The sequence below is a fragment of the Danio rerio genome, chromosome 18 (assembly GCF_052040795.2).
Source record: "Danio rerio strain M-AB ecotype USA chromosome 18, GRCz13ab, whole genome shotgun sequence".
Taxonomy (NCBI): domain Eukaryota; kingdom Metazoa; phylum Chordata; class Actinopteri; order Cypriniformes; family Danionidae; genus Danio; species Danio rerio.
This window is the reverse complement of record NC_141038.1, coordinates 45,753,297-45,780,271: the sequence shown is the minus strand read 5'-3', so window position 1 is coordinate 45,780,271 and position 26,975 is coordinate 45,753,297. Positions and strand designations below refer to the sequence as shown.

The window sequence follows — 26,975 nt, the reverse complement described above, 5'->3', positions numbered from 1 at the left end:
TGACCTACTCAGATGTCTTAAGACAAACGTACACTTCAGCGATCCACTGTCCACTCTTGACAAATTTAGTCATCAGAAATCTCTATTGAAATGTTTGAACTCTTGCACCACTCTCTGTGTGTAGCATAGTTTTTGTCACACAACAGTGCACAAGTAATTCGAAAGTTCAACCAGAATGACCCTCGTTGGTACAGCTTACAGTACAACCATACTTTTCCAGTGCCTACTTAAAGACTTAACTCGGTTAATTAGGTTCACTATAAGCAAGTTCAGTTAATTCAGCAAGTCATTGGAGAACAATGGTTTGGTTTATAGCCAATTGAAAGAAAAAGTCTTAAGAGGGCTTATATTATTGACCTTTAATCAACCAACCAATGTCCAACCAGAATGACCCTCTGTAGTATAATGTACAGTACATTATGTGTCAAACCGCAGTTAAAAGCTTTGCCAACTTTTTATTTTTATTTTTGGCAACCCATTGCCAACCACTCCATACTTTTCCAGCGCCAAGCATCACTAACAGTATTTTCAGAAAATGATTTTTCAATTGCATTGTTTTCAGAGCATAATCATATTTGTTGATAGATGTTGTGCTTATTTTTGTTTCTCCTGAGATGTTTGCACTACGGGAGATTGGCTAAGCGCCTTTGTTTGTCGTTTATGAATATTGGGCGAAAACGCAACAGGAGGCTCTTCAGATTTTCGGTTTGTCTTTTGTAACAATCAGGAATCGGTTCAAATTGTGGATGTGAAATGATGGTGTGCGCTTAAGAACACCCTGCTGGGGTCAGCGGGGAACAGTTGTCCAGCTGTTAGATCCAGGTGCACACTGATTAGTGGGGGTCTCGGGTGGACCGAGGGGTAGCCTGCGGTGGGACAAGGGGAAGCAGAAGACTGGTGCTGGCAAAACAGCAGGTTACTGCCTCATCTTATCAAAGACTACTGAGTGTTATTACCTCTGCTATGATGAAAACAACAGAGAGGGAAGTGGCATTATGGCTACACGCTTGTGCGTACTTGAACATGTGCTAGTTTTGAAGATTAGGGTTTCCCAACTGGTGGATTGTGATGGAATGGCGAAAGGTTTGTTAGATTTGAATAAAAAAAATGTTAATGTAAACTTGTAATGAATAAGCGCATTAACTTTTGGGATCAATCTAATATGTTTAATAGCATTAAAACTGTCAAGTGATTTCTGTCTACTGGTCCGAGTACCACCCAGGGACAGAATTAAGTTCAATTATTTGCAGATAGGGACCTTTTTTTTATTTCCCCTGATAAATGTGGCACTGCTAGAATATGTGCTCGCGCTATTGTTGCCATCTGAAGGTCAGAGCAATTCAGAGCTGTTATGCAAATGCGTAATCATAAAAACATAACAAAATAATCTGCCAGTGTTTATACTTTGTTGCCATGCTAAGCAGCTGCCTATATTCACCACTGTGCAAAGCTTGTTTTAGCTGATTTATTTTTTTTTACTAATTAATTAATTTGAAACTAAACTAATTAGTAAGCTTAAGAAATATACAACAGTCTGTTAAAATAACACACACAAACACACACCACACAAGTGTCCATTTTCTGTCCAAGATCAATTAAATAAATCCCAAATTTATCCTATTTACACTGGCTGCCTGTTTAGTATTGATTGTAAAATATTGCTTCTTACCTATAAAGATTTGAATACTCTAGGTCCTGTGCATCTAACCAACCTTCTGTCTCGCTACAATCCAACCTGCTCTTTCAGATCTTAAAACTCAGGGCTTCTAGTAGTACAAAGAATAGCGAGGTGTACTAAAGGAGGTTGAACCTTTTACATTTATGGCTCCTAAACTCTAGATTAGTCTTTCTGATAATGTTCAAGACTCAGGCACACTCTCTCAGTTCAAAACTAGATTAAAGACCTATCTTTTTTAGTAAAGCACACATACAATGCATCACACATGTGCTCCATGCAAGTGAGTGGGCTTGACAAACCACCTGTAGGACACACTCATCCTGTCTTAATGTACCCGACATTTTGTTAGAAACACTCATATGGTTTATATGTTTGTTTCTATACTACTATTTTCATTTATAGCACTTAATTTGTCCATTTTGCGTTTAAAAACACTATGGAAACCAGCTATACTAATTATTTTCTTTATTTAAAATTTCCACCTGGGAATATTCATCCCGAGGCTTCTTAAGATTATGCAGTGTTATTGATGCCATCTAAGACCTGTAAAGAAATTAAGCCAAGGTATCCATAATCCTGGAGCAGGCCATATCCTGGGCTGATGATGCATCAGCCATGCAGGAGCGGAGAGCATGAGACTGATTCCTGGAAGACCCACCAGTGACCTACTCATACCTTCAGTTCTCCACTATAGACATCCAGTGTTCTTCAGCCTCCAGCACCAAGACTAAAGCTCTGAAAAGGAAGTTTGACCAGAGGAGAAATGTTGGTGTCCAACTGAGCCTGGTCTCTCTCAGGGTTTTTTTTTTTTTTTTTCCCCTCACTGTTATTAATTGAAGTTTATTCCTCGCCACTGTCTCCACCGGCTTGCTTGGTTTGGTACTCGTGGAGCTGCGCATTGATGGAACAAGCCTCTTATTCCATTGTGTTGATGAGTGCTGTTTTGACACAATCTTCATTTCCGTCCGCCATACATTTCAGTCCGTATGAAATATTCATCACATGTAGTTGCATTTCCTGTGAGGTGGAGTGTCCTAACAGTTTTGCCACTTTTTCATTACATTTCCACAAGCCTCTGATTGACTTTTTAGGTGTTAAAATAAACAATAAATAATTGCAATCCCTCTTGTAAATCAGTGCTGTTTTGACACAATCTTCAAGCAGCAATTTTATTTGTGCAACTTGTTTTTTTTTATAATTAATTAATAGTTATTGTTAATTAATACACATTAAAGATTATTGTGTTAAATGTTTAATATGAGTATAAGTACTGTGGAGGCTAAATCATCTCCTTTGGAGATCTCAGTGGGTCCATGGATCTCTAAATTTTACCCAAAGAAGCCTAGGCAAAACTAGGTCTATTTGCTAAACCAAAATGCAATTTGTATTGCAGAATGCTGAAAGATTGGGATTCGTGACAGGAGGCTTATGAATTTGTTCTACACTACTGATCTTACTCCATTAATTCATTAAAATAAAAATGTTTTTCTTCCCGAGTATAAGTGTTTGGACATCCATCAGTCGTAACTTCTCTCTGGGGGCATGAGACTTATTAAATTTCAACAAGCCTCTGATTCACTCTTTAGGTGTTAATGAGTGCTGTTTTGACGCAGTCTTCATTTCCGTCCGCCATACATTTCAGTCCGTATGAAATATTCATCACATGTAGTTGCATTTTCAGTGATCTAACAGTTTTGCCACTTTTTCATTAAAGGACTCAAACTCTTGACACGTTCATAAATGATTAAGTTGAAAATTCATGAGCACAGTTTCCACTTATTCTCAATGCAATCAGAAAAGACATCCAAGCCATTTAGGAGCACTTGTTTATGTTTGCGTTTCAGACATTCGGAGTGTCTGGTAATGGGGATTGTGCTGTCTAATTGTTGCATTGCACAACATCAGTCTAAGTGCATATCATTTTTATTATTGATCACCATTACAACGGCGCTGGGTACAGTCAAAGAGCACTCAAAGACACCGGCTATTGTTGATCCCTGGATGAAGTCATCTGCGGAAATCGATACTGCAGTCTGATGGAGCCTAGACAAAACCTTTGGCAATATGCCATTAACTGTGCACAGTTTGGAACTGCTTCCTGTGAACCAAAACATGCATTTGTTTGTTTAATTTGTCTGTAGGAAGCAAAAATAATCGGAATACAGAAAAAAGCAGGTCAGTACGGGTCACAGTAGTGCTCACCGCAGGGAAGACTCCTTGCTCTCTCAATTCACAGCTCGCCAACACCAGGTAAGAAACCAATTTCTGTGTCGCCTTGAGCTCTCACAAACACTACCTAGAGTGACTGACCGACCCATTCATTCCAGCTCCGCGAGACAAGAGGGAAAACACACTTTGAAAAGAAATTAGGTTTCTTTCTCGCACTTCCATCCCCACTCCGTTCTCTTCCACAATACTTGTCACAGATCCCTTGGCATGTGTCTCGTTTATCACTTGTGATCGAGTTGCAGCTGTGGAGGGACGTATGCGTCTCATTACAGGGCTTTTCAGATGTGCCCTGACACAAGAATAATCCAGGACGAATCAATCATGGCACATTTATAAAGGTATTAGGACGGTAAATACGTCTGTCCCGACTCTTTTGGTCGTGCTGGAAAGGCCCCAAAGTCTAAGCAAAGCAGATGGAGTTGAGGTGTTGTCAGTACTGTCTGAACCATAATAGATTATACCAGGACAAATGGGCTGGACCACGAGGGAATGGGTGGATTGACATGTCTGCATTGCGAGCTGAAGAAGACACCACTTCCAGCTGAAGTTGTTGGAGACTCTAATCTGCTAAATATCTCTGGAAGAGTGCCTTTACCTTCACTCCTGAGAAACTACTAATTAAAGTCACTCATCAATGACTCCATGGTGCCTCCAAGTAGATTCTTTATCATTAAATGGTGGACAAGATGTGTCAAATCACATGCGGAAAAGGAATTAACTTTAAAATTATTTCCTTGAAGATTAAGACTGTGGTAGAAAGATGCAATATAAGGAGATCCACTCTGTCATCATCAGACCTCACTACTACTTGTGATGGGATTGTTCACCTAAATATGAAAATTCAATCAGTATCTACTTCCAAACCTTTTTGAGTCTCTTTAATCAAAATATTTTGAAAACGAAACCCTTTAACCAACCATCTGTCTCGCTACACTCCAACCCACTCCTGTACATCTCAAAACTCAGGGCTTCTGGTAGTACCTAGAATAGCAAAGTCGAGTAAAGGAGGTCGAGCCTTCTCATTTATGGCTCCTAAATTCTGGAATAGCTTTCCTAATAAATGTCCGACGCAGACACACTCTCGCAGTTCAAAACTAGATTAAAAACCTATCTTTTTAGCAAAGCATACACTCAATGCATCACATATCGGTATGATGCATGAATGTGCCCCGTGCAGGTTTTTGCATCTTGTTTATATACACTATGAACAGCAGCTATGCTAATTATTCTCTTTATTCTCTATTTCCACCTGGAGATACTCATTCCGAGACCCCCAGAGATTATGCAGTGCCACTGAAGCGATGCAAGACCTGTAAAGAGATAACCCCAAGGTTTCCACATTCCTGGACCGGCCATAGCAGCTGCTGTGGTGGTCATGGAGGAGTAGAGAGCATTCGTCTGCTGATTCCTGTGAGACTCCAGAGACAGATGAGTCTTCGCTGACATCCAGACTTCGGTACCCAGACTGCAGCTCTCCACAAGATGTTTGACCATATGAGAAATGGTCGTGCCCAACTGAACCAGGTTTCTCTATAGTTTTTATTTTTCCCTCACTTTCGCCCACTGGTGATTTTTTTTTTCCTCAACACTGTCGCCACTGGCTTGCACAGTTTGGGACTTGTAGAGCTGTGCATCAATGGATTACTCTTGATGGTTTGGACTCTCAGCAGTGATATTAAAACACACTGAACTGAGCTAATCTAAACTGAACTTAAACTCTGAAAACTGAACTACACTGTTTCAAATTACTATAATCTTCTATGTGTAGCTGCTTTGACACAATCTACATTGTAAAAGCATTATAGAAATAAAGATGAATTTAATTGAATTGAATTACTTCTATAGTAGTAAAGTCAAATACTGTGGATTACAGGTTTCTTTATTATATCTGATTTTGTGTTCAACAGAAGAAAGAAATTCAAACTGGTTTAAAACAAGTGAAAGAAACGATGACATCATTTGTCAGATTTGTGTGATACATCGCTTTTAAAAACAGACTTCAATGATTTTAATGGATGTTAGTCAGGGTAGATGCAATATAAATAACTACAAGAATGTAAAAGCCATAGATGATTTGCATGAGATTGTATTTCCAAAATATTTCCAGAGCATACCCCGCAGATTCAAGCCTGCCATGCGTCTTGTCACCTTTTCTCTTTCTCCTGCCGGCTGATGCCACTTTCCTGTCTCACCTATCAAATAAACAGCAGCAGAGGTAGGGAATTTCTTTGTATGCAGCGGTGGTTGGAAAATTCACACACTGTGTTCCAGTAGCTACATGTCATTGCATGTGCATGGCAATGTCAGCATCGAATAAAAACTTGTAATGGCAAAAAATACATTTTGAAAAATTGCTAAGTGCACCAGGAGAAAAGGAAGGAAACATTGCTGACAGTCAGCCTTACATTAACGGTTCTGAAATGATATGTTTGTTGTGTCTCAAGATGGATTTTTGTAATATTATTTATAAGGCACATTTATAATGTACATATTGTACATTTACATGATTAATATCATAATTGAAGTCTTAATTGAATCCTTGTTTCGTCTTAGCAATATTTACAGTTGAAGTCAAAATTATTAGCCCCCCCCCCATTAGATTTTTTTTTCTTTTTTAATTATTTCCCAAATTATGTTTAACAGAGCAAGGAAATGTTTACAGTATGTTTGATAATATTTTTTTTTTCTTTTGGGAATGTCTTTTTTGTTTTATTTCAGCTAGAATAAAAACAGTTTTTAATTTTTATAAATCATTTTAAGGTCAAGGTTTTATAAATCATTTAAGGCTCATAATTCAGGGGGGGGGGGTATTAATTTTGACTTCAACTATATATATACAGTTGAAGTCAGAATTATTAGCCCCCTTTGATTTTTTTTCCCTTTTTTAAATATTTCCCAAATAATGTTTAACAGGGTAAGGAAATTTTCACAGTATGTCTGATATTTTTTTTTTTCTTCTGGAGAAAGTCTTATTTGTTTTATTTTGGAAAGAATAAAAGCAGTTTTAAATTTTTTTAAAAGCCATTTTTGGGACAAAATTATTAGCCTTTTAAGCATTTTTTTTTTCAATAGTGTACAGAACTTGCCTAATTACCCTAACCTGCCTAGTTAACCTAATTAACCTAGTTAAGCCTTTAAATGTCACTTTAAGCTGTATAGAAGTGTCTTGAAAAAAATCAAGTAAAATATTATTTACTGTCATCATGGCAAAGATAAAATAAATCAGTTATTAGAAATAAGTTTTTAAAATTATTATGCTTAGAAATGTGCTGAAACAATCTTCCCTCCATTAAACGGAAATTAGGAAAAAAATAAACAGGGGCGCTAATAATACAGGGGGGCTATATATATATATATATATATATATATATATATATATATATATATATATATATATATATATATATATATATATATATATATATATATATGGCCGTTTATTAAATCAGTAGTCATAAAAACTGAAACTCCTACATTTACATTCAAGTCAGTATAAAGTTGCTGGGACACACTAAGCCAATGGTTGATCACTTGACAGCATCGAGCTGTTGGTGAAAATCTGTCAGGCTAGTTTGTTTGGGCTCCAGGGTTTTTTGCCAGATTCAGTATCTGTCCACATGGATATTTTGAAAATTTTCTATGCAATTTGGCTATTCTTTCACATGTAAATGCAGTATTGGGTCACCGAAACTAATACTTTCTGAACTCCTGTCAGGGTGAAATTTTCAAAAACATCAGTATTATTGTGTAGCTGGAAACTAGAGTTTTTGGCTTTTTTTTCTTACTCAAAATAATACCCAGTGTGTGTGGAGAAGGTCTCAGAATATAGATGTTGTATTGGCCATTGTGCATTTGCAAGAGAGTGCTCTGACTGGCTGTTCAGCTATGAGCAAAAGACAAATAGTGTGAAAGAAAACATACAAAAACTCATGTCATTTTGTCGCATAATATGAATACTTGCAAGCACTATGGAATTTTTTTAGAATATCAGATATATTTGCACAAGCAAATCACTCTGTGGTGAGTATGAAGTACTGTGAATAAATTATATAGAATTGCTGCTGTTGTTTAAAGCTTTGCAGCACTAGTTCTACCTAAAAGACCAGGAAGATAAATATGATATTGAATTGCTTTTATTTGATGAGTGTTATTTGACAAAAGTATAATTTAACAAAACATAGGTTTTCTTCGACGGAGATCCTGTAGCTTGAATCAGAAGCTTGTAGATCAGGGGTGCTCAACCCTGTTCCTGGAGATCGACCTTCCTGCAGATTTCATTTGCAACCCATATCAAACACACCTGCCTGTAATGATCAAGTACAGTTGACGTCCTAATTAATTGATTCAGGTGTGTCTGATCAGGGTTGGTGGAGCTGAACTATGCAGGATGGTTGATCCCCAGGAACAGGGTTGAGCACCCCTGTTGTAGATCCAGATATGACTGCCAAGGATGAAGGCAGGGGTGGTGCCTACCCTCTTGGACAGGTCAACCTGGTGGTGGTGGGAAGATGGTGGATGGACATTTGCGTCAGTATCTGCAACCAAATTAATTAAGTGGCTATCTTTCGGAATTGCCTGTGATGAGATGAATTTCTGGTTTTATAATACAGATACTGCCACTGTGGGTATAGAAAGGTACATCCTCTTATGCAGGCACATAATTCACATTCTCACTTCAGTAGGCTATAGTCGTTTATCTATCTTGTCCAGACAGAACCGTTTCAACCAATGGTCAGTTTTCAGTTCTTTGATGTTGGTTTGTTGTGTCATGCGCTTAATGGTTTGTTGCTACTCTGTCAACTAGGTTCTGGTAACTTGAGGAAATATGCTGTAATACACACTCTCCTGTCACCAGTCAGACTCTGTAGAAAGATGTTTAATTGCAGTTCTCACTTCTTGATATCTGCCCTTATAACTTTCACTGTAGTCTCTCTATCCAGAGAAGTGGGGGTCTGATCCCCAATAGGAGGCATTTCCAATTACTGTCGATGACCTTTCTTATTTATATCCTGTTCCCTGGTGTTGAAGGAAGATGATTTGTTGTGACATGATACTAATGATATTCGTCTGCTGACATTCCATGCTGGACAGATGCGATTATGCACTAGCGTTTACGATTGTTATTCTCAATTTCTGCCCGACAGTATCAGCACCACGGAGAGCGGCTGATAGTAGCAATTGGGCTCGAAAAAGCTCAGGCGACAAATGGAGGGGTCTGCACTTGATAGAGTGGCGGCTGAGGGTGGAGCTGGGCTGGGAGAGAACTGATGGGGTCACATTGGGTGTCATCCGGTCACGACATCCATCAGTGGATGGAGAGAGAAACAGACACACGAGTCCCTCAGCACTTGAAGATTCTTCACTTATATTGCTGTGTCAGTTGTCCCACTCTGCAGGATATTGCTTTATCCAGACGTCAGATGTGATTTCCCAAACCACACATTGGAAAAAAAAAGACCAGTTTCACATAAAATGATGAAAAAATAGAGGTAAAAAAAAGTTGCAGAGATTTGTGCAAAATAATTTAGCTTAGCGTATTATGGACTTCCAGGCTTGTATGTTTATTTATTTAAGCTAACATATTAGTGCAAAAAGTTATTTTTCTTCTAATTGTATACAAATGAAGCACTAGATTGATACATTAAAATCTTTATATGTGTTTTTAAACTTAATTACAACAAAAAAAGTTTAAACTAATTCAGCAGAAAACTGATTTAATTTTAAAATATTAACCTCAGACAACAGCAAAAAGTAAACATCTAGAACATGGGCAGTGTTGCCAGACGTACTATAATTATCGTATTTGTACGATAACTTCGACCTCTGTACGATGTACGATCAATTATGAGAAAAATCCTATATTGTACGATAATTTCAGAATTATATGGCATTTAAAAGTAACTTCATTGTAATCTTCGGGCTTCTTTAGTTATTGATCTAGCTGCATCTTTTCTGTTCTGTCTGTGAAGAGTAGGTGGAGTTAGGCACGTCTTACGTTGCCTCTTCTTAGCCAATCAACGTGGAGAATGGCTCTCTCTCACGAGTTAATGCTCCTGCTGCGCGTGCCCGTGGTTAGGTCAGTAGTTTTCAGTTTGAGGTTTTCAGTTTGATCTTTTAAGCAATAATGTTGAAACAATTCGTGCTGTAAAGGTAGGTGAGAAGGATGGGAGTGTTCCCTTGATGTTCTCGTTTTTCCCCATTCAAATGCGTCTTGTGAAGGTGTTTTTTTCCAAAGTTAGTCTCATCAAAACAAAGCATGCACACCTCAGAGTGTACACTGCTTTCAAGCCAACCAGCACTATTTTGCAGTCCATTACGGCATCCAATTTGTACGGAAAAATAAATCCCTCAACATCTGGCAACATGCAACATTCAATGACAGCAACTCAGAGGTGGAGTTTGAATCTTCCCAATAAGGTACCTAGTTTTTTTTTTTTTTTTTTTTTTTACGTATTGTGGTAATTTGCACGTTGTGTCAAAACGCTATGTGTCTAGATAATAGCTGTATACTCTCAGTTTGACTCGTGTACAATCAGTTTCCTCCAAATATGATAATTTTGAGGTTCTGGTACGATACTTTGACATTTCCAATCTGGCAACACTGAACAGGGGTGACCAAACTGTCAAAATTAGTGCGTTAACACATGCGAATAATTTAAAATATTGATTGTTTTTTATGTCCTGTTGTGACCGACGTCTGTTTAACTTGCAAAGAAATATGGATAAGACCAAGGAAGCACTTTTAGAGGGAACGTTTTGGTATAAAACAATTAATATCACATTACCAGGCTCTCTAGTGTTTCCTCCAGAGTATCATCTAATTTTGCATGTTCATGTCTTTCACTTTTGTTTTAATGGATATTGATGCCACATGGCGAACGGAAAGAAGAACCTCTGCATTTTGTGATTTAAGGTAATCAAAAATCACTATTTACATGGTAAACTCTTAATAAGAGTATTGTCTTAATCATGATAAAATCTGAGTATTTGTGTCTATGTAAATGTACTCAGAAAGTGCCAGATGATGTCACAAGCTGTCAAAGACAGCGCATTCATCTGCCTTTAAGATGATTCCATGCGCCCTCAAATGTTTCATTAAGTTTGACGTGTTTCCCCCTTAAATGCAACTTGCACCTGCTTCATATTGTAGCGTCAGAATCCTTGTGAAATACAGCCATACTTTAGAATGCTTAGTTTAAGCAAATTTGATGAATGCATCTGCAATATCTGCAATGCCTGTATTTTATTTTTTATTATTATTATTATATTTTGCAGCCCACTTAGAATCCAACATGGATTTTTTTTTTTTTTTTTTTTTTTTTTATGGGCATTGATTGTTTTGAAATGAAATGGCACTTACATGCCTGTGTTTGTGTAATAAATGTTGTTTACATAAGGAACTGTGTTATAAAATTGTGGCTAGTAAAAATGGCGAGTGGCTAATAATGTTGGAAATCTTTAGCCACAGTGGCTGGTGGTCAAAAAAGTTAATGTCAAGCCCTGTATCAGCCTGATAATTCTTTTTTTGGTAGAAGTATGTGGGTTTCAAAAATAAGTATTGCTTGACCGATAAACATATGATCACTAATACAATACATGAATACATGTGCATTCTTAAAACAAACCTTACTTACTGCAGACTTGATAAAATAATTAAAATCAAGCATTATTATCATTATTATTATTATAACTTTGTGGTTTATAACTAACCTGTGTCCTTGCTTATTTTTGCTTTGACATGATCAGTAATAAAAGCACATGAGAAAATGGTTCAAAATGATTTCGCATATTCAAGTGTATTAGTCTGTTTTGTGCCTGAGCTGACTAAAATGATAGAATGCAATCTTTCTCCATGTAATACACTGCAATCATAGGATGTGTGGCGGGGGTGAATGAACTAATGTTCTCCTAGATACATTGAAAGTGTAGCAGTCATTTATTAACAGAAGCAATTGCTCAATAAAGAGCTGGACACCAGGGTGAGGGATCCTTATTTCTTTACATCTGTTACCATGGCCCTGAATCAAATGTAGAAATTTCTAATCAGCAAATCATAAGAGAGTAATGTTTATTTGGTAGAGAAAATAAAGAGTGAAACTGTTATATTTAAACACATGAAAATAAAGTAAAATATAATTTCCTGTTGTTTAATTTAATTCAGTGACTTTGAAATAATAAATATTATGGAACCAGGAGGACATCTATCTATCTATCTATCTATCTATCTATCTATCTATCTATCTATCTATCTATCTATCTATCTATCTATCTATCTATCTATCTATCTATCTATCTATCTATCTATCTATCTATCTATCTATCTATCTATCTATCTATCTGAAGGGTTCCACATTATCCCTTCATGTTGTCCCAACAAAAGTTGATTAAGTAAACATTAGTTTTAACATTTTTTTTTTAACATTAGCTTTAGCAATTTCAAGTTGACTGAACAGCTATGTTGGCTGACTACATTTTTCAAGTAGCTTGTCCAACACTGCTAATGGAGGCTTTTTGTATCCATGTTTGTTTTGTATTGTATTTATGAACTTTATTTAAAATTTTAAATCAGTAAATTATATATATATATATATATATATATATATATATATATATATATATATATATATATATATATATATATATATATTTTTTTTTTTTTTTTTTTTTTTTAGGGCAAACAATCCATTTAAACACAGTGTCATTTAATTTATTTTCTTTTTTTTTTTCTAAAAGCTCGATATTACAGCCAGACTCATTGATTGAGAGGAGTCGCTACTTGTGTCTGTCAGATCAATAGGTCAAAAGGCTCCATTAAATGATAAACGTAGCTGAGTTATGGATGAACGACGGAGGTCACACCTGCTTTGATGCCAAGCCTTGCTCGATCACGTCATTTCGCCTTTGCTTTTCTTTTAAAAGTCAAATTAGTGGATTTACGTCGTCTTTTTGAAAATCTCAGAATAATCCAAACTGTAATTAGACTTTGTTGTCGTCTGTTCATGCATCAAATAGGCCTTTAATCTCTTATCTCTGGCAGAGTGATTTTATATCACGTCTCTTCTGCATAAAAACCCTGTCCTGCAGATGTTTCTACTGTCATCAATGAAAAGAGGCAATCTACCATTCCGTTAGCGATATACCACTTCCATGCAGTCAGCATCTGCTCTGCAATAAAGAGCAATTGCTCGCATTTCCCTCGCATGATAATGCACCTCACCATCTGCACTAAAACCTTGCTGTGAGTCTGCAAAAGTCTGGGTGCCGTAAAGAGGCTGGTAAGAAATCAGTTAGATATACGTTTGTGAATGCTTGAGCAGCCTTTTTATGCGCACACCCACACAAGCCTGCCGAACAAAGCAATGCAAATGGCACAATCAAATGTGAATACACTGGAACTTAGATGTTCTCTAACTAGCAGACGCAAATGCGCAAACAAATTAATGTATTTACACAGATACATTTGCCTGTGCGTGATGTACATCGTGTTGTCCTTCTGGAAGATTGCCGCTGCAGTTCATTCATGTGTTTAAAGTGTCTTCCAGACATCTTCCATTATGGATCACGGATCTATAATGAGGATGAGTCTAGTCAGACAAACACATCCCTACTGTCAACATACTATGAATGCTGAGCGGCATGCCATATTACTGAGGCTTCTGGCAGATCCAGCTCTTCCTTTTGCTTATGTCATCAGTGATGAAATCAATTGATTTCAAATTGATGTCCTTGTATATGGTACTGCTTAAGTATTTAATTAAATTCTTTTAGACCTTGAAACTAATTTAACTTAAATCAAACATCTAAATAGAGCTATGAAATAATTATGCATGGATATATTGATACCGATATTTATCAGACAGAATTGGTATAAGTATAAATATTGGTAATGAATAATATAAAATGATAAATAATAAAATATAAATATCATATTTGTAAAAATATATAAAGCCAATACCAATTGTTTATTAATTGGATGGAGGAAATGAGCTATCATAAAAACTATAAAAGCACTGATGTATTAGACATCAATATTTATCAGCCGATATTGAATTAAAATAAATGTCAGAATATTGACAATAATATGAAAGGCCTGTACCAATGGTGTATTGATTACATTAAGAAAGTGAACTATAGGAAAAATTAATGATATACTAATATATCGGCCACCAATATTTATCGGCCTATATTGAATTAATGTATTAGAAAATGGACAATATTATGAAAAAGGCCCATAATAATGTTTTATTAATTCCAATACAAGCTGTCAGAATATTGCCAATACTATTAAAAAGGCCCACACTAATGGTTCATTAATTACATGGAGAAAATGAGCTATAATAAAAACCAGGGATGCACGAATGTATCAGCCACTGATATTTATGAGCCAGAATTGGTATCATTTGAAATCCATCAACATATAGGTAATAATTAGGGCCAGACAGTTTTTTGCCATTTCTGCTGAGAATTTAGTAAATAGTCTGCGTATTTGTGGGGAATTATTTTAGGAGTATTATAACTAAAAACATAATATATGAAATAAAAAAATAGCTTTTTTTTATTAGAATATTCATCTAGTTCCACTTATTTGGTAAACAAAGCAAGTATCTTATCTAATATAACTACTAAAAAGACAGAAAATATTACTTTACAAACTATATTGTAAATAAATCAAATGAACACGTTCAAATTAGACAATTTTATAACTGAAATTAATTTAAAAACTGAATAAATCTAAATTTATACACATTTACACAAGTAAATAAATAGACTCAACGATGGGCTAACAATCTGTGGAATTATGTGGACCTAATAATAATAATAAATAAAAAGTCATTAACAATAGTTTATTAATTGCATGAGCTATATGAGCTATAATAAAAACTACAAATGCACTGATGTGTTAGCCATCAATATTTATCGGCCGATATTGAATTAGTTTATAGACGTCAGAATATTGATAATATTGATTAATAAAATAAAAAGGCCAGCACTTTTGGTTTATTAATTACATGGAAAAAAAAAAATGAAAACACTAATATATCAGCCACTTATCGTCCGATATAGTTAAAGATATAACAATAATGACAATAATATGAAAAAGGCCCGTACAAAAGGTTTATCAATTACAACAAAGTAAGCTATAACAACAACTAAGGTTGCACTAATATATCGGCCACCAATATTTATCAGCCGATATTGAATTAATTCAAAGCTATCAGAATATTGACAATACTATGAAAAAGGCCCATACTTATGGTTTATTAATTGCATGGAGAAAATGAACTAATAAAAAAGCTAGGGATGCACTAAATGTATCGGCCACCAATATTTATCAGCCAGAATTTGTATGTATTAAAACTATCAACACATCGGTAATATTTCATAAAAAGCAAACACCGATGGTTTATTAATTGCATGGAGGAAATGAGCTATAATAAAAACTATAGATTAACTGATGCATCGGCCATCAATATTTATCGGCCGATATTGAATTAGTTTAAAGCTATCAGACTATTAACAGTAATATGAAAAAGGCCTGTGCCAATGATGTATTGATTACATCAAGAAAGTGAGCAATAACAACAACAACGAAGGATGCACTAATACATATGCTATTAGTATAATATGAAAAGGGCCTATACTAATGGTTTATTGATTACACAAAGAAAATGAGCTATAATAAAATCTTGGAATGCACTAATATATCTGCCACCAATATTTATCAAAATTACTTTAAAAGCTAACAGAATATTGACAATACTATGAAAAAAAAGGCATTTACCAGTGGTTTAATATTTATGTATTGGTTGTCAAAAATGATCAGGTGATGCTCAGATTTATCAGCCACCGATATGTATCAGCCAATATTGTATAAATTTTAAATATAGAAAAATATTGACAATATGCGAAAGGGCAATACAGATGATTTATTATTTGCATGTAGAAAATGCGCCATAATTAAAACTAGGGATGCATGAACATATCGACTACCGATATTTATCAGCCAAGATTGGATTAATTAAAACTATTGATTTATTGGTTTATTAATATAAAATGGTTAATGCCAATGGTTTATTAAATTGCATGGAGCAAATAAAGTTAAAATATAAACCATGGATGCACTGATGTATCGGCCGATATTGAATTCATTTAAATCTAACAAAATATTAGTAATAATATGAAAAGGCTAACACTAATTGATTAATTAAATGTAGGAAATGAGCTGCACATATTTTGAATAATCCTACATTTTTACATATAAAATATAATCAGTCTAACATGTACACAATGTTAGATTTCATAGGCCAAATAAGTCACTGTTATTAAAGGAAATATTGAATAGCAAAACACCTTTAGAGATGTCAAATTGTATTTTTTTTTCATCTTAATCTGTGCCTGAACTACTCTAAAACTAATTTAATGAGGAAAAAATAGTACTGTATGCAACTGACAAATATCAGCATTGGTATCGGCATCAGAATCAGCCAATGATTTAGAAATAGATGTGTGAAGGCCCTGGAGTGATTGTATATATTACAACCTGCAGAGAGATAACATGAAGTCCAACAAAAAGGGAGATAATGGATTCTCAATGGAGGTTTTTCATGGCTAGCTTAATCTTTAGCATTTCTGGCTTTCTTAATTGCTCCATTTACATTTTTTTGTTACTAGCTTTGTAAAATGATTGCAGTGCAGTTTGCATGCAAATCTCAAACAGAGACTGATGAATAACTAAACAATAGGTCCCTAGCTACAACACATGTAGGGTAGTGTCTGCCTTAGACCTTACACCATTATTTTTATTTTATTTTATTTTACACAATGCAGTAAGTGCTCATAGAAGATAAGAGAAAAGTGAAAACTCATGAGTATTGTCAGGGATTTGACATTTCACAAGAGGTTGAGGAGATCATTCTACCATTGAGAAACTGAATGAAAAGGTCCAGGAAAGTGATTTTGTGCCTGTCTGGGATGGTACCCTGAGGTGACCCTCATGTAACAACTGCTGGCTTCACGATGGGATGTAGACTTGAAAGAGCAAGGAAAGGTAAGAAGAGTCAGATCCCATGGGCCTTCTGGAAGAGAGCATTAATATCTTAAAAACTTGAAATCTTAAAACTGTAAACCTGTAGTTAGACTTTGTTGTCATCTGTTCCTGCTTCAAATAGGCCTTTAATCCCTTATCCTTGGAAGAAGGATATGATATTACATCTCATCTGCCTAAAACTTGATGCAAGCCAGATTCTATGTAAAATTCACCTGGAAACAAAGACTGTGAAAAATCAATGCTTGCCATTAACTAAACTTAGTATTTAATCTAGGTTTACTTTACAGCAGAGACCCATTTTTTAATACGTTAAAGAGTTTTACACACCTGTGTGTTATAGTATAACATTTCTCCAAGACAGTTTCTGATTGGTCATTGGCCAATAAAAGTGACTTTAGAATCTAGATGTGCATCTCAAGCAGTTCCTGTATTCAGTGGACAGGAAACTGAGACAGTCTTTAAAATGACCGCCTCCATGATTAACCACATTTTTTTTCCAGTGTACTTAAACATTTACTCTCTGAAAAGTCACAAAATTCTGCATGGAAATTAGGGAGTAACGATGCTCACTTAACTGCACTTAAAAAAAAAAAAATAATAAAAAAAAAAGTTGTTTGTTTATATTTGACCATTAAATTAAAAGATATAAATATACATGTGTAAATAGAGATAGGTCTGGTTAAGTGTCATGCTGTCTTGTCTTTTATTTTGTAGTCAAATTAAACTATAGCTTAACAAAGTTAGACTAGACTTGGTTTTTCCAAACATGACACATGGACATGAGCTAAATTTGTCAGCAGCATGGCTACCCGAGCAAAACTCTACAGGAAACAAAGGAACCGACTATTTATAGACCAAACACTAGGGAGCACATGACATGAGATAACCAATGGGAACTAGACACATGACTAAGTCAACCAATGAGGAACAAGACACACATGACTTAACAAACAAGTCAGAAATTTATTTGCAATATTTGATGTCTGAAAAAATACATTTCAATACAAAAAGTGTTTATTACCAATAGTAAATTCAGAAAGACATGTGCATGTGTAGCTATTTAACAACATATTATCACTGTAAGCTTAAATAAAACAATTACCTTGTAATTTACCTTGTTTTAATTGAGTAACAAAAGCATACTGTCATCCAAGAAGAAAAGAACAAAGAAGAAAAGTAGCAAGCAGACTATTGAATGATATCTTAAAACAAATAAAATGGTATCAGTAACAACTGTCTGTCTTATCTTCAAGAGGGTTAAAAATAATGTTTTGAAAAATAGGTATTTTTAACATTAGGTAACTATTTTTTTTTTCAATATTGTTTGTGTATGTAACATTTTTTTTTTTCAAATATTAACAATACTTTACTCAGAATGCTTTTCCAAACCTATATTCTTATAGATTAAGTACACATTTAGATAGCCTAATCTTATATTTTTTGTGTATATATATAAATATATATATATATATATATATATATATATATATATATATATATATATATATATATATATATATATTTATTTTTTTTTTTTTTTCAAATATTAACCATAACGATTGATTTAATACAGGAATGTGACTTAAAATAATTTAATTAATTAACTATGTAACTTTTAACAGGAGTAATCTTTAGGTGCATTCGACATGAAGCACGGCTGCAGCCGGTGATTAACGAGATTAGCCGAGCGCAGGCGGGAGCGAAGTTGAAAACAGAGCCATCAGCCCAGACACTTCGGGTCTCAAAGTTGCTGCAGTCATGACCGAATCACATGCCGTCATCATCTTTTATTTATTTATTACAACAATGGATTTGCAGTACAAATAAAGCAGAACACAGTCTTTACAAACTATAGTTCATTATTAAACAATGGAGCAAAATAAATGAGCTAAGTTACTCTTTACAAGAAATCAATGTCACTTTTAACATTTCTGCAAAAACGACTTGACGGGAAATAAAATATTTTATAATCACATTTTTTTTATATTTAATAAAATATTTTTTTTTTTACTTAATTTGTTAAGAAATCTTTTAAGATCAATGATGATAATTATATTATTACCAGTTTCTAAGACTTATTTGAGTTAATATATAGGTTGATTACTAAAATATATCATTTAAATCATTTATAGAGGTGAATACAGTGAATTGTCTGTATAAAAAGGTAGAATAAACCTGTGCAAACAATCTAGTCTTTATGAACAAATTGTTGAATAAAAGATGACACTGCAGTAAAATATTTGTAGTCTTTTAATAAGCACGATGTGTATAAGATGGAGAGGGTATGAAAAGTGAACTGTTTGTTTTGTAATTTGTGAGAAGGCATTTGTCTAATAAAACCCGATAACTCATGTGGTTGTTGTCATGCGGTGAACTCGGCCAATTGTGTAATATCCATATTGTCATCGCAGGTCCAGCAGTCGCTCTTCAGAAGCTGCACTTGCTGAGTCTGCTGTCTGATCTCGGAGTGCTGTCATGGTACTTTGATGACACATGTGACAGTCACCTGGCGTCGGCGCAGCGTCAATCTGGACAAAATTTCCAACCGGCATGCACCGTTTTAAGACAGATTTCAATCGATCTGCGCAGCACTGCAACAAGTTGAACGCACCTTTATGATCACAGAATTTGACCAATGATCATCAAAAGCTTTTGCGGCAATTTTGAGCAAGTGCAAACAGACATTTTAATACAGAAATGTACTAGTTTACTATTATAAGTCAGTATATTATAAGTACTATTATAAGTTATTCACAACAGAACACACTGTTTAGGTAACAACTCAACAGACACAGGACGTCAACATGATGTCAGATTAACGTTGTACCCCAGTCTCATGGGACGTTGCATTTTGATTGGAAATTGACGTTGGATTTTGGTCACTTTCCAAGGGGGTTGGGGCTGGGGCCTATCGATACAGAGTCCAGACAGCCTATATCAAGCTCTCTGTATAAACACACACACACACACATTGACACAGCACACATCAACAAAGCAAATGACACAAAGACATCACACTCTCTCTTATTCACATCCATACACACACATACATAGACTGCAACAATCAAGCTAAACACAACATCACACTCCCTCATTCACACACATACATCCGTGTGCTCGTTCGGGAGTTGGGAGCGATATAGTTAGACTGTCCGCTCCCGTTCAAATTACACCAGTTACCAACCGCTCCCGCTCTTTATTCGGAAATTTATTCTCATGCCACAAGAAATCTGGTCAGGTCCCGCGGCTCCCAACTAGACCTCTTGGCGGTTCACTTCTGTTATTTGGTACGATTGCATTCATACCAGAAGTGAACTGAACCAGAGTTAGCATGAACCGTTCCCCAGACCACCTCTTTCAGACGGACTCGGGGTGTATGCAACCAAGTTCAGAAGACACATTCAAACTAGCTAAACATACCAAACTCTGACGTCAAATGAACATGGGTGTGGACCAAAAGTGCTAGTGTAAAAGCACCCTTAATTTGTTGGCTTTTTGTTGTAATTGCATGTGTTTTCTTAAATTCCAGCATGTTAAGCTCTCTCGGCCACTGTAAGCAGCTCTAATCGCACGGACTTCATTATAAGGCAATCATAGTTTAATAAATTGTCAAACCAGAATGCTTTTCTTTTGTCAGCTGATATTTTCTGCATTGCATTAAGTAGAATAAGCCTCATGATACACATAAAGAAACGCATCGCTTCTTTGTGTGGGAAGACAAGACTAGTCTACAAAATAAAAGACAACATGACAAAGGAAACACACTTTACACAGTTCTGTGTATGCTAATGAATTACGGTTTTGATATTGTATGTTGTAAAAAAGTCCTTCATGTCATCCAAACGCAAATCAATTAAGTTAAGTTACTGGTTTTCAACTCAATATTTGCGTTTCAACTCATTTTAAATACAGATGTTAGCCAACTTCAATATGTTTCCTCTGCCTCACCACCGAATTTGATTCACTTAACAAGTTTAAAACATTTATAGGGCTTGTTAACAGGTTTTTAATGATTTATGAAGGAATAATAATGCTTTGTTTCACTGTTTCATCTTCATTTACAAGTAGCAGGGTATTTACAGCTACTGTATATTTCTGTCTTTCCCGTCCTATCGCTTTGTGCCTCCTGGCGGCATTGTCGCAACCTGCTGTAACACCTAAAAACATTTTCTTAATCTGTTTCTTAACCTGGTGGTAATGGTCATTTTGAATTGTCACTTACTGTAAGTAGTTTGAACAAAGAGCAAAATATTTTTGAGTGCACAACAAGAATTTTCCCATGCCATCATCAGCGTTCCAATGTGTAGTCCAAGCTCCTTATCTGTGCCTGAATTCATGTACACAACCTACTGATTCACGACCTCAGGAGCTAGGGAGCTGATTGAGATGCATCTTCTGGTTGTACTAGACTACGAGATAGACAACCGCATCTATTGCCATATTAAAACACACACACATACACACGCAGAACACAATTCCTCACCTCTCCCGGTCACCAGTCTGGATACAGCCTCACTTATCAAGTGCAACATTGTCAGGTGATGGGAAATGATTGGTCCCTGGTTTCTGCTGCGCCTGTGGGGAATGTGATAACATGCCGTCGACATTTTTTTCCCTCCAAAGTCCTCCCGCTCCATCTCTCTGACTTACACTGACACTCATTAGCTGAATGTCAAGGCAATTCATATGGGCTTGGAAGTCAATAAGGTTAATCATCTTTACAGTAATTCCACATAGAGTTGCAGCCTTGAAGATTTTTATTGAGCGCATTTATTTAGTCGCTCTTTTTAAGGATTAAAGCTATGATGTATTTTGTACATTGCCATTTGTTAGGGCTGGCCAATGCAGTAACTTGTGTGAACTAATAACGAATATTACATTATTTATTAATCATTAATAAGTTAAGTTCATAAACTTAACTATTCATAACTGCTAAATGTAGTTACTGTCCATTTGAAGTTTTTGTAATCTCAGATTTATTGATTAGTACAAATACTTTTGATTTTAGTCATGATATATTAAAAAGCCCCTATTATGGGTTATTGAAAATGAGCTTCCATGCAGTGTGTAACACAGCTCTAAGTGACTGAAAACATCCAGCTGAGGTTTAAGTCTGAAAGTGCACTGTGTTTAAAACTATTGATTACTTAGAGAAATAGTCGACTCAGAGTCGAATAAATGAATTAAGTTAGGTTTGGATCTTATGATTGATGGCATCGCCGTCGATACGGTACATCACCAAATATGCAGTTTTAGTTCCGGTAAAATGTAAACATGCTTTCCCTCCACACACTAGCAAAGGTGAGGGGATTACAGGACTGATCATGATGCAAAGATGACGATCTCTGACAGATGGAGATTCGGCTCAGGGGAATAAAGGGTTAAAGTTAATTTTCACTGCAACACCACAGTATAGCCAACTTACTGCTGTGTCTGATTCAGCGATCACACCAGATGCGGAACGCGCATCAAGCACGAGTGATTTACATGTTAAGTCAATGCAAACGCGCGAATAGACATCCTGCGGCGCGATACGCGGGAATGGCGCGGTGCGAATGACGCAAATTGAGCGAATGGCGCAGGGCGAATTGAGCGTTTTGCGCGTTTGACACGCTTAACGAGCGTTTCGAGCGAATCTCTCGAGTTCGAAAATCTAAACTTCAGCGTACATTCGCGCTGCGTTAACCAATCAGAAGCTTGCTCTTGTGGGGGCGTGATTGTGACGTAGAACCTGTTGTTGGTGTTCCGGGGGAAATCCTCCAGCCTTCACCGATAACAGTTCACCAGACTCGGCTTGGCTCAGTCAGAAGCACCGCTGAAAGCCTCTGTCATCCAGGCTGAGTTTCTGAAGGAGTTTATGAGCTCACAGAGCTGGATGCACCTCTGAAAGGATGTAGTGGACTCAGACACGACCCTAAACGTATCGATGCTGTTTTTCAGTCTTCATAAAGCACATAAACACTTATTTTTTTCATAAAATCCATGTTAGACATTTAGCTATGAAGCTTGAGTCTTCGGGCCCTGCCCATCACGCAAATCCGCATCTGTACTGAAGTGAATTTGACGCGCGAATGAAGCGAGTAAAACCCAAGCGATTTATCCACACGTTCCGCGTCTGGTGTGAACACAGCATTACGCTGCAACAGGGGGATTTTCTGTCTGTTTGCTATTAAAGGAGCAGCAGAGACTATCTGACTTTAACAATGACTTTGTCCGTAACTTTTACAGTTCAAATGGACCAGTTTCTTCTTCCTCCAGATCATAACATGTAAGTATAATAAGAATTGTTGCCTGGTTTTGTGTAGTTTGCAAAATCTATGTTTAATTGTGTATTATAAGTTCTAATGGCCCCGCGAGACTTGTAATCTATAGATCAGTGCTTGTAATATATCTCTCAGGTTAAATCTGTATAGGGGTGTCCAAAACTATGTTAAAAACGTAACACAAGCTTCTTACTTTACCGATTTTAAATACGTTATTGAACTAGTAATCCTCTGCTGTTTTTTGCTATGGTGACTGTCAGCTGTTCCTCACACACGTGGCCAATTTTTAAAATAGTTTAACTTTTGCCATTGTGTGGATTAATACTGAATGTGTGTCCTTATTACTTGGGGTTAGGTTTAAGAGTAGAGTAATATACTGGTGTTTAACTGCATTGCTTTATTGCTTTCCTGCATTAAGCTCACACATACTTTCTACTACTTCATACTGTAGCTGTGGTGGGCATTTCTTTCTGTCTCGCACTGAATGCAGTCAACCAGTCACAACAGACTGGGTCATCGGTCCAATCAGCGCAGATTAGCTTCACGCTAAGGAGGGGTTTGGGAACATATGAATTGCTAAACGACAATGAAAGTGTTTTTGACATGGCACACATATCAGCATGTTGTTGGAGACCCCAAAAAACAAATTATGACATTTTTTTTTTTATGCAAAACACTTTAACAGTAATTAAGGCACCTTTATTATATATATATATATATATATATATATATATATATATATATATATATATATATATATATATATATATATATATATATATATAATAAATTAGCATGTTTAGATTTTCTTAGTGGGAAATGCTCATGCTTTTTTTTTAATTAATGAACACAAATGTAACTGTTATATTAAATGTGTGTGTGTGTGTGTGTGTGTGTGTGTGTGTGTGTGTGTGTTTGTGATTAAAAATAGTTGTTTCCAGCAAAGCCTCTTAAGCCCCCTGTCGTCTTCCCCTCCCGCCCTTTGGTGTTCCCAGTCAGAATTGACCGGTTTCTTTTAGCTGCTCTTAATTTAGTCAAAAAGCCTTTCTTAGCAGTGAACAATGTATCAAACTACTGTTTAACATGAATTTATAGAATTAGACCTAAAATAGCTGCAATGAATACACAAATAGGCACTAAAAATGTATTGCAAAGTGAACATGTAATCTCACAAAGGTAATCACGTGGGAGGATCGGCGCATAAGCACGGGAAAGAGATGTGTACCCACAAAAGACACTGCTCAGTTTGAAATGTGTGTATGAGTGAGTTGAGGTAATGTGTATGAGGATATTTTCTGTTTGATGGCCGAATATAGTCTGGATACCCATTCATTTTCGATGGCGGTCACTTTTGACCGGGAACACCACAGGGGTAATATGGACGATTAAAACACTCAAAATTCAATAGAAGAGGTGATCATCACTTTTACATGTTCAAATGCACAGTGTGGAGGATATCATAAGGCCTTGAGGCAATCAAATGTAAAACACAATATTTATGAGTGATTTAAGTTGTTTTCCAGAGATGGGTTGCGACTGGAAGGGCATTCGCTGCGTAAAAAAATGCTGGATAAGTTGGCAGTTCATTCCACTGTGGTGACCCCGGATTAATAAAGGGACTAAGGCGACAAAAAAAAAAAAAAATGAATGAATGAATGAATGATTTAAGTAGTAAATTGGTCAGATTTGACCCAAACATGACAGAAAGGTTAAGAAAAGTGTATTACATAACACTATACTTGATTTGGTTCTGGCCGTGTTCTATGCAGTATAGTAGTTTAATGCTAATGCACTCACGCCTGCCTAAATTACCTTTCTATTAATTTTATTTTCGTTTTATCTTCGGTGTTTATTATAACAGCTCTCGCTGAATTCAGTGGAGAATAATAGAAACTAGTGTAATTAGCGATCAGCAGAGCTTGCTGCTGCTAAGAGTGCAATTATTCCAGACACCGAACTTTGGCTGCGGCGAACAGTCTTTTTGTATGGCTGTTAATTGCATCCTGTACTTTAAAATGCAAGCAGGGCTAATGCATCCATGTCTTTTGCGGGAAACAATTGGAAACAGCTAGTGTCAGAAGAAGCACCTGCAGGGTTGAATAGAAAATATTTACAGAATATAAATCATCAGCATGACTACCGTATTGTTCTAAAAGGCAGTTACGGTGTATACATTCCACTTACACAAAGCTGGTTCCATGCTATATAACATTTACACAAAGCTGAAATATTTTATTTTTCTTAATCTTGAATCAAAATAACTTGCCTTTATTCTCGCAATGACTTCTCTTCTCCAAGAATGTTATCACTGAAGGAAGGGCAGTTTATCTGTCACTCTTGTGAAATCCATTAATAGCAAACCGCAACCTTTCAACAGTCCAAACAATTCTCCATGCCAAAGTCATGTACCAGTTCTTTTTTTTTTTTTTTTTTTTTTTTTTACTAAGCCTTTTTTATATAGTGATGGATGATAACTGCCTTTTCAAGACAGCTTTAAAAAAGGACATATTAAAGAGTCTGTATCATTTTAGTGTACTAGTTATTTTGAACAGAGAGTCAAGTTGCTCTTTGAATCATCCTCAAATCATGCTGGATCATCAGGTTTTACACACACAGTCTGAGTCAGGCTTTAGATATCACAACATCTATGCGTTCTCCTCCTGAAATTCATTTAGAAACCCCCACTGTGAAAAGCATGTACATTTAAGATACTAAAACACAGTTTTGTAGGGTCTACAGTTACCTTTGCAAGCCTCTGATTAAAGCAGATGTCAGGGATGTTGAATTAGCCCCAGCGGATGAATGTGGAAGAGAAGTGATGTGGTTGAAAGGCTCAGTCACACAGTCTTCGCCGCCTCGGAGAGCGTTGCATGTAGCAGCGGAGCAGTCAATTGCAGGGCAGTGTACCTCAGACGGCTTGCCCTGAGTGGGTAATGGAGATAAATTAACATCTGTCTCTCCCTAGAAGGCCCTCTGCTCATTCAGACAGAAAGGACTTACAGTTTTTTTTTTTTCCTTTCGGTTCTCTTTCATAGCAGAGCAGCGAGTCAGTAATCCGCAACATCATCACAAGCCATCTGTAAGCCACAGATGTCAGTGCTTTTTTGTGACAATTTGGAGGTGAAGAGACACACGGTTTTTATATCACAGTAGGAAGTGGGCCTGCTTCTCGCACTACTGCCAGACTGTATCCAGACGTGGCTAGCAGTGGAACGTGAGCATACTGTAATATGAAGCACAGTATGAAATAAATAAATAAATAAATAAATAAATAAATAAATAAATAAAATAATAATGATGAATTAATAAATAAATAACAATATAAAAATAAATACATAAATAAAAAATAAATAAATAAATGCATAAATAAAAAAATAAACACAAACACATAAATAAATAAACGCATAAATAAATAACAATATAAATAAATGAATATATAAATGCATAAATAAATAAACAAACAAACAAGAAAATAAATAAATAAATAAATAAATAAATAAATAAATAAATAAATAAATAAATAAATAAATAAATAAATAAATAAATAAATAAATAAATAATGCATTGCATACATACATACATACATACATACATACATACCTACACGCATACATACATATATACTAAATAAATAAATAAATAAATAAATAAATAAATAAATAAATAAATAAATAAATAAATTAATTAATTAATAGATAGATAAACAAACAAACAAATACATAAATAAATCCATGCATTGCATACATACATACATACA

General features: G+C 35.7%; 1 long non-coding RNA gene across 1 annotated transcript; it reads right to left on the bottom strand.

Annotated features, from left to right (window-relative positions):
• Positions 1 to 15,854: 15,854 nt before the first annotated feature.
• LOC141378698 (uncharacterized) lies at positions 15,855 to 17,778 on the bottom strand. The gene is made up of 3 exons (XR_015515476.1): positions 17,283 to 17,778; positions 17,035 to 17,167; positions 15,855 to 16,936 (listed from the first exon to the last, which is right to left on the bottom strand). It is a non-coding gene; the product is annotated as an uncharacterized LOC141378698 (long non-coding RNA).
• Positions 17,779 to 26,975: the final 9,197 nt, after the last annotated feature.